General features: G+C 47.1%; 1 long non-coding RNA gene across 1 annotated transcript; it reads left to right on the forward strand.

Annotated features, from left to right (window-relative positions):
* Positions 1–286: 286 nt before the first annotated feature.
* On the forward strand, positions 287–7,716 carry LOC111816358. Its single transcript, XR_002820772.1, has 3 exons — positions 287–409; positions 5,995–6,084; positions 6,662–7,716. It is a non-coding gene; the product is annotated as an uncharacterized LOC111816358 (long non-coding RNA).
* Positions 7,717–9,122: the final 1,406 nt, after the last annotated feature.

Raw genomic sequence — 9,122 nt, forward strand, 5'->3', positions numbered from 1 at the left:
GTACCACTATATCCAGCTGATGGTGAAAATCTTGCAGGAGGAGGCAAAGTTTGATAGGTGAAACTGCGAGGATGCAGGCCTGGAATCCCAACACCTGAGGATGCTAGCGTGAGTGTGGTTCAAAGCAGGGAGACTCAGAGGTCACTTTTCAGCCACTAACTTCTGGCTGGGACAAGATAAGTTCACACATGAAAACCAAGCAATAAATAAGAAAGCTTTTTAGTGATTTGTCATTTTAATGACACCCAAACTCGGCTTCTGAAAACTTCTCTATTTTAAAACCGACTGGGAAGAGAACCCAAACATGTGAATTCCTGCAGATGCTGGAATACAGAGCTGACCAGAAGACTTTCTGTGTGTGCCGCAGCTGCAGTGGGAAACATGGTAATCAGCTGGAGACTACTATGTGGTGGGTGAGAGGAGTCCATGGGATGTCGGGGAGAGGATGATGTTCTAAAAAGCAGCAGAATTTCTATATGCAAAGAACTGTTCTGTGGAACCTATCATGGAAGGCAAATTTTCTTTTATCATACAAGCTAAAATGGAAACACTGGTTCTGTAAAATCGTCCCGAGTGATGTTTTCCCTCTTTAAGATCCATAGGGCCTAAGAAATTCCCCTGATGAAGCCAAGGCCTGTAGCTGGGTTGGAAGGACCCTGGCACAGTTTTCAGCAGGCTGGAAAAATGTCTGAGGAAGCAGGGTTACGACCCCCAAAACTCATGGACTCTTCAAGGGTCTTAGTGCCAGGGTCTTGGTCTATAAGAGGGAGGCAAAATCCTGAGCTTCAGAGACTTGGCAAAGACACTGAGGCCAGATGATGAGGTCTCTATTTATTTATTTCATATATTTAGTACAGGGTCTACAGGGTCTCACTACGCAGATCGGACTCAGTGATCCTTCTGTGGTTACAGGTGCATGCCACCATGCCCAATCTCAGTCACCATCTCAGTCACCATCTCAGGGGCAGGGCTGGTGGGCCATGCTGGGGATCAAACCCCCGTCCCTGTGCCTGATGAGGTCTCTTGGCTGGGGCATTAGGCTCTGCTGGGAAGAAGTTCTGGGGACATCCTCTTCCCTGGCTCAGGGACATTTATGAAAACAGTAGGGTACACTCACGTGATGCACATGCACAGGTAACCCTTTAAGGGTGCTGAGGAAGTTGAGGACAGTAGTCCTGCAGAGGCAGCCGGGAGGGAGGGACAGCGGTGGGAGGGAGGAAGGCATCTCACTGGCTACCGTTTTGTTCCTTTGAATTTTGTTGTATGTGCACCTAGAGCCTATTTAAGAAAATGAGAAGGGCCAGGGAGATGGCTCAGTAGAATAAGTGCTTCTCTGGCAAGTGCAAGGCCCTGAGTTCAATCCCCAGTTCTGCCAAAACAAAAGAAAATGAGAGATACTAATTTATGCTGTATATTTTATATATGAATCACATATTTGTTCTTTTGTACCTGAATTTTTTTTTCTTTTTTTTTTTGATATAGACACTTGCCAGGGTCTTGGTCAAGTCTGAACTATGAAGTTCAGACTTTAGTGATCTTCCTGTCTCAGCTTCCCTAGTGCTGGGATTATAGGCATGCAGTATCACATGTGGTTCTGGGGCCCATATGGCATGCGGTACTGGGGATCAAACTCGGGATCTTTTACTTGGCAGGGAGGCACTTAGATCACTGAGATATCTCCCTGACCCCATGTATTTGGCTTTTTTCACTTGGCATAATTCTTTCAAGGCTCATCCATAAAGTAGCTTGTATCACTACTTTATCACTCTCCACGGCTGCATAATATTCCACTGCACAGAGAAAACATGTTTATTACCTACTCATCTATTGAGGGGCACTTGGGCTGCTCCTGCTTTTTGGTTTCGGTGACCAGTGCTTTGATGAACATTGGAAATACAAGTGCCTGAGTCCTTACTTCAGTTCTTTTGGCTCTATGTCTCATACTGGAAATGCTGGAACATAGGGCAATCCTGCTTTTTGAGGAACCCTCACCTGCTTCCACAGTGACCGTACTGTTATACATTCCTACCCACCACACATGGTGCTCCAGTTTCTCCTCAAACTCACTTGTACTTGTTATTTTCATTGTTGTTGTTGTTATTATTATTACTTGCAGTACTAGGGTTTGAATTCAGGATCTTCACACTGAGGTACATCCCCAGTTCTATTTATTTTTTTTTTTATTTTGAGTTAGTCTCTTGCTAAGCCACTAAGTTGCCCAGGTTGGGCATTCTCCTGTCTCAGCCTTGCAAAGTGCTGGGATTACAGGCATTTTGGCTAATTTTCCATTTTTATAATGACCTCCACTCCAGGAGGGATGAGGTGTTACCTCATTGTGGTTTTACCTTGGATTTCCTGAGTGACCAATGCCGTTGAGCATCTTTTCAAGTGTTTGTTGCCTCTTTGTGTACATTCTCAGGCGAAAAGAAATTTAATAAATATTTTTTAAAATGCTAAAACTTAATACAGTTAGTAAAATGGTCTAACACAGAGAGAGCAAAGCCCACAAACTCCGCTTTCTATTAGGATAACTTAGAGAGGTTTTTTTTTTTTTTTTTTTTTTTAAACTCAATATGCAGGTTTTACCCATAGGGAATAAATCAGTTTCCCAGGATCCTAGCAGTGGTCACAGCTCTGCAGGGTGCTCCACAGGCAATGGCTTCAGACTTGGGCATCAGGCCTGAGATGGGGCCTGGGGCTCTGTCTCTCTGTCTGTCTCTCTCTCTGTCTGTCTCTCTCTCTCTCTCTTTCTCTCTCTCTCTTTCCTTTGTTCCTTTCTCTTTTAGTACTGAGGATTTTAAACCTTTACACTGAGCTTTGTGACCCTCCTACCTCAGCTTCCTGGAGTGTCAGGATTACAGGTATGCACCATAGTGCCTGACTCCTTTTTTTTTTCTTTCCCCCTGGTATTAAGGATTCAACGCAGAGATTTCACATTGTGCTATATCCCCAGCACTTTTTAAAAACTATTTTTAAAAAATTCTAAGATACCATCTCATGAAGTGTGTAGATTTCCCAGGCTGGCCTTGAACTTTGGGTCCTCTTGCTTCAGTCTCCCACAGTTCGGGATCCCAGTGTGTGGCATGGTGCCGTAAGGATGCTAGCATGGCCGATGAGGCATTTAAGTTTCCAGCAGCAAACATCTTCCCAGAGCTGCTGAACTGCTGCTGCTGCTGGGCAGCTGCTTCTGAGGCCACATGTTGACCCTCAGAGCTGGATGCCTGCACCAGACCAGCTGCAGTCAGTGACACCCAGGATCTGTCAGCAAGCAGACTTGGGCTCCACCCAGCCTCCTGCCTGGGAGCTGTGTTGCACCCCATGGGTGCTTGCTGCTACTTGGTCGTGGGTCAGGTGTTTCCGGAGGCTTCTTCTGTCCTTGCCCCAGGTTGCTCCAACTAATGGCCTGGGACAGTGGCCAGGAGAGGGCTTCCAATATTTGGTCCCAGTATTTCTCCTTACCCCACTGTGCTCTGACTCAGATTAGGAAGGAGGGCATCAGTATGTTTCCGGCTAACTTTGTGGCAGCTCCCATTGCCTTGGCGAGGCCCTGGTCCCCTGGAGGTGGCAGTGCAGGATGAGAATTGGCTAGAACAGCCGCAGTGGCTCCTTCCCTTACTTTCCTGGAGTTTCGCTGACAGCCGTGAGGCAGCCTGTGTCCTGCTGTCCCTGTGGCTTCCCACCCTGAGCACCAGCTCTTGGGTAGATGAGAGGTGGGAGTCAGGCCAGCTCCAGGAAGTTCTCAGGGAGGCTGGGTTTGCTGGCCAGAGGAAGAGTGTTCATTGAACCATCCAACCAGTGCTCCTGTACTGCTTGGGCGCCTGCCAAGTGCTGGGACACGGAGCCAGACAGAGAAAGCAAACAGTGATTAAACGGAACCCAAATTACATGTGATCATGAGGAAATGCTGCCTTTGGGAGCCGGGCACAGATGTACAAAGAGGTTTGGACCTTGCCTGAGGGTGACACAGAGGGAGCCAGGTCACTGTTGGGCAGAGCAGGGTGAGAAGGAAGCTCACGTCATGACCTAGCGACAGAAACACAGCTCTGTGGGTCTAGGGCTGACAGATCTGTCTGACAGTTCCCCTTTCTTCCTGGCAGCCAACTTGGCTCAGCCAAAGGCAGCGCCTGTTGGACTCAGAGAAGGCCCTAGTGTTTCCATAGGGATAGCGTGGAAATCAGGGGTAATATGCAGCCTCAAAGCAGGCAACACTTGCGTGGGGGAGGGGAATGGAGGGTGGGAGATGGGGTGTCACATACAAATGGGGGCTCTAGGAGGCCTGGGCTGGTGGAAGCAGAGCTGGGGGCTCTCGGCTGCAGGGAGCCATTGGTTGTATTGGACAGATTAAAAAAGTACAGGTGGTGGTGGTGGTGGAGGTCAAGGAAGGGGTGTTGGTGGACACAGTTTGACAAATGCCTGGGGAGAGGGAAGGAGAGGCTGATGCTGGAGGCCTGGCTTTGATCCTGGGATCCTAAGACAAGGGAGAGGAAAAAGGCTTCAGGCTCCACCTGTGGCTTTGTCTTAAAAATGCTCCTGTAAACTGGTGTGGAGTCACACATCTACAGTCCTAGTCACTTGAGAGGTTAAGGCCTAGAAGTTAGAGACTAGCCTGGACGACATAGTGACAACCTGTTTCCAAAAAAACTCCAAAAAACCCAAACCAAAAAACTGCTTCTACATTTTTCCCCCCCAGAACTGGTGATTGAACTCAGGCCCTTGTGCTTGCCAGGCAAGTGCTTATTCTACTGAACCATCTCAGCGCCTGCTCCTACATTTTGCTTTCTGCTTCATGACTGACAAATGATTAGTATAAAAATAATGCTTTGAGTTGCTTGTATGATGACTGAGATTTTGTCTTTCAATGTCTTGAGACAAAGACAAGCATTTGAAAGAAGCCAGAATCTCAGGCTCTGGATGTCAATCAGACTCCTCATCCAGGTAGACAGCCTTCTTCCTCAGGTGCGCTGCTGCCCATGTGTTGTGCCCTAAGTCCTAATGAAACCCCCTAAGGGGGAACATCTCCTCCTCCTTCCTCTGCTGGCACTTCCCTCCTCGTTGGGGATCTCTGAGGCTGGAGACTGTAGCTGAGGCTGGGCCCTGTTCACTTCAGTAACCCTGAGATTGACAAAGAGGAAATACTCAGCAGTTGTTCTGAGCTGAATGGAATGGTCTCTAATTCTGCAGTCCTGTTCCCATGCTGGGTGGTATCTGTGATTGAACCAGTTTTCCACATCCAAAGCTGTCTCCTGCTATAGTTAATAAAAAATAGCCCATTCGGTTTTTTTTTTTTTTTTTAATTGAGAGAGGGTCTTGCTAGGTCACTAAGTTGCCCAGCCTGGGCTCCAGCCTATAATTCTCCTACCTCAGTTTCCTAGAGTGCTGGGATTACAGGTGTGCACCACTTCACTCAATTTATTCCTTATTGTAGCCACAGCAGTCCCACAGGCCAGTTAAGGATCCTAAAGATTATCAAGCAAAATCATCCATAACTCTTGCTCAAAGCTAATGACTGGTGACATTTGCTTCCTGAGTTCTGAACTCAGATTTCTAACAGCTCACGGCTAATTTCCTCCCGGGTTCTCAAAGACGGCTCAAGCCCCACCTGACCGCAATCAACTGCATCGTGCTACGTCGATTAATAGCATCGCTACTCACCAAGGCAGAAATTCACTTGAGTTTCTTGACCTGCAACATCCAATTACTCATAATGGCCTGCCAGGTCTAGCTCCCGGAATGCAGTTTCTTATAATTTTCCAGCTTCCTAGCACTCGAAAGCAGCATCTTATCACCGCTCATCTGAATTATTGCAGCAAAATTCTCACTGGGCCCCTAACCTTTAATCTTTCCTGCTGGGGCAATCTAATCTCTACCTCACTGCTGAGATAAAATCCTGTTATTCCTCTTCCCCCCAAAATCTTCAGCAACACTGTTTCCTACAGAAAACTTCATCCTGGCATTCACAATCCTTTGGCCTAAATCTGTTTCTTTTCTCATCAGGTGCTCAAAAGGCCTCCTCTTCCAGGAAGCCCACGCTGATCTTCAGAGGCAAAAGAACAATTCTTCATTCTCTCGCGCTGCTTTGGTCAGGTACGTGAACAACTTTTGCGTATTTATTTACTTGGAGAGGCTTCAGGTCCACAAGGTGGGGAAGCTTAGGCGTCCCTCTAGGTCCAGTAGCCGCACGGACAGGGGAAGTTTCTTCTGGGAACAAGGCAAGCCATGGGCAAACACAATCTCCAAAGCGTGACCTTGAGAAGGAAAACTGCCAGGCCTGCTCCTTCTCCCTCCCTGCTCCGACCGGCAGTTTAGCTTCCAGGAAAGGGCGTGGCCGGCTTTGGATACTGGAACTGTTTACATTCCAGGTGTCGGGAGAGGCGCTGGGGCCGCCTTAGGTCAGGCAGAACCGCCGTTGCGACACCCTCCGCAGCCCTTCTTGTTCCTCTAGGGAGCCTGGCTTTACCTCTAGGTGGCGCTGACAATGCATACATTTTTTTTTTTTTTTTCTTTCAATTACTCTTTGCAAAGACACTCGTGAAGAAGGGCTGTCCGGATTGCTCCAGAAGTTGGCGCGCACAATGGGATGAGTGTATTCAGAGGGAGGGGGAGGAGTTTGAGAGGACCCGTGCCAATGTGTCTGTGCCGTAATACGTTTTTTAAACCTTAGCCATTCCCTGTAGTTCGGGTCGATCCCGGACTGCCTCTGCGAGGGTGAGTGACCCCCGGGGCTCAACCGGCTTCCTCGCTCTGCCACGTGGAGGCGTCACGTGGGCGGAGCCGGCTCCCTCTTCCCCGCAGTGAGGCCGAGACCAGCTACGTCGAGGTCGCGCACACCTCTCTTCCGGACTTCTCTCCGACGACGCAGATCTCCAGGACCCACCTGGGGTCACTGCTGTCGCACAGGCTTGTGGCCACCCAGATGTGCGCGACGGGCAGTGTTCTTTGGCCAAGCTCCCTGATGGTATCAGCTACTCAATGTGTTTGTAGACACATCATTGACTTAACTTTATTTTGAACACATTCTATTTATAGAAAGTTTAAAAAAAAGTTCAAGAGGTCCCTTAATGTGTGTCCCCAGTAGAGACATGTTATATAACGGCAGAGGCTGAACATCCCCAATGTGAAAACCTGGATACACAGTGCTGCAAAACCTTGAACTGCTTGCGTGGATGACGCTGCAGGCGGGACCCACGCCCGAGCCCATGTGGTAGTCACAGTCAAAACGCAGGTGCACTAAAGTTACTGTATGAAATGACCCCCGGGCTATGGGTACAGGGTGTCCGTGAGACAGAAGTGATTTTCCTGCTTAGACTTGCAACCTGTCCTCCAAGAAATCTCAATATGTATGTGGAAATCTTCAAAAGTCAGGAAAAAAAAAATCTGAAATTTGAAACATGGGTTCCCAAGGATTCCCCAGACAAGGGACACCCGGCCTGTAGCACAACATCACCATCAGGAACTTGACATTGGTACAGTCCACAGAGTTTATTCCGACTTCACTAGTTAGATGTAGAGGGATGTGTGTGTGTGTGTGTGTGTGTGTGTGTGTGTGTGTGTGGATTACTTCACTGTCTGTGGAGACTTATGTAACAACCATCACAACCTTCTATATCCACCCAACCCTGTCCCTGGTAAACACTATTAATCTATAATTCTATCATTTAAAGAATGTTCCAAAGAAGGAAAACAGGGAAACAAACTTTGTGAATGGGGAGGGGAGGGGAGGTGGGATGGGAAGGAGGGTAAGGGAATGGGGGAAAAAAAAACCCATGTTATTTTCATGTACAGGTACAAATTCTCTATGATGAATGGGATCATTATGTGTATCTAAAATGTACTAATAAAATCTATTTTTTAGAAAAGAATGTTTTTGACTGGGCAGGGTGGTTCATACATGTAATCCCAGCACTAGGAAGGCTGAGGCCCGAGGATTGCTGTGAGTTTGAGGCTGGCCTGAACTATATAGCAAGAAACAAACAAACAAAAAAGAACATTCTGTACATAAGTCATACATAGCCTTTTGAGATTGACTTCTTTGCCCCAAGCATCATTCTCTTGAAATCTGAAGAGAGATCCTCTATCCGTGTGTTGTCCCTTGCGTGGCTAAGCAGCATCTGTGGTGTGACGTTACACTTCTGTTGGAGCGGGTTGGGTTCTTCCCAGTTTTTGACTATTATGGATAAAGTTTCTGGGAACTTTGGGTTTTTGTTGTGAATGTGATTTTTCCTTTCTGTAGAGTAAATTCCCAAGATAATATTCCCTGGGTCATATGGTGAGTGCACATGGTTTTATTTTATTTTTATTTTTAAATTTTATTTATTTTTTTGCGGTACCAGGGATTGAGCTCAGGGCCCTGCTCTTGCCAGGCAAGTGCTTATTTTACTGAGCTATCTCACATGATGTTAAATTGTAAGAGTTTGTCAAACTTTTCCACGTTGCTGTTCCGGTTTCTGTTCCCACCAGCTCCGCATGCAGAATCTAGTTTGCTGGCATCATTGCCAGCGCTGGATGCTATCATTACTTTTGCTTTAGCTGTTCTGAGGGGTGAAGTAAAGCCTTTGTCTAGTTTAATTAGCATATTTCCAACAGTGGATGACAGTGGACATCTTTTCATCCTTATGTCTTTGTTTGTATAGTACTGAGAATGTAGCAGAACATTCATAGCCCAACTTAAAAAAAAAGTTACTTTGGGACAGGGTCTTCTTGCTAAATCACTAAATCCTAGGTGTGGCTTGACCTTGCCACCCTCTTGCCTCAGCCTCCCAGAGTTCTAGATTCAGATCCTTTGGTGAATGCGGTTTGCACATATTTTCTGCCAGTGTCACTTGTCTTTTCCTCCTTTAAAAAGGGTCTTAAAAATTTTTGAGATATAATTTACACGGTATTATGGCTTGTATCTAGACGTCCCCCCAAAGCTTCATGCACTAACAGGTGGGGTTTTTTGGAGGTGATTGGATCCAGGATGTGTGGTACTGGGATTAAGGGTGTGTGGTGTTAAATTGGCTTAGCATGATTCTGGATGTGAATAATGGAAGCCCCACCCTGGGTGCTGGAGGCTCCAATCAGTAGGCCTGGAGCCTGCATGGGATAAAAGGGAAGGGCAGCCTGGCCTCTGGCACTGGATGCTG

The sequence above is a fragment of the Octodon degus genome, unplaced genomic scaffold (genome assembly GCF_000260255.1).
Source record: "Octodon degus isolate 3935 unplaced genomic scaffold, OctDeg1.0 scaffold00031, whole genome shotgun sequence".
Lineage (NCBI taxonomy): Eukaryota > Metazoa > Chordata > Mammalia > Rodentia > Octodontidae > Octodon > Octodon degus.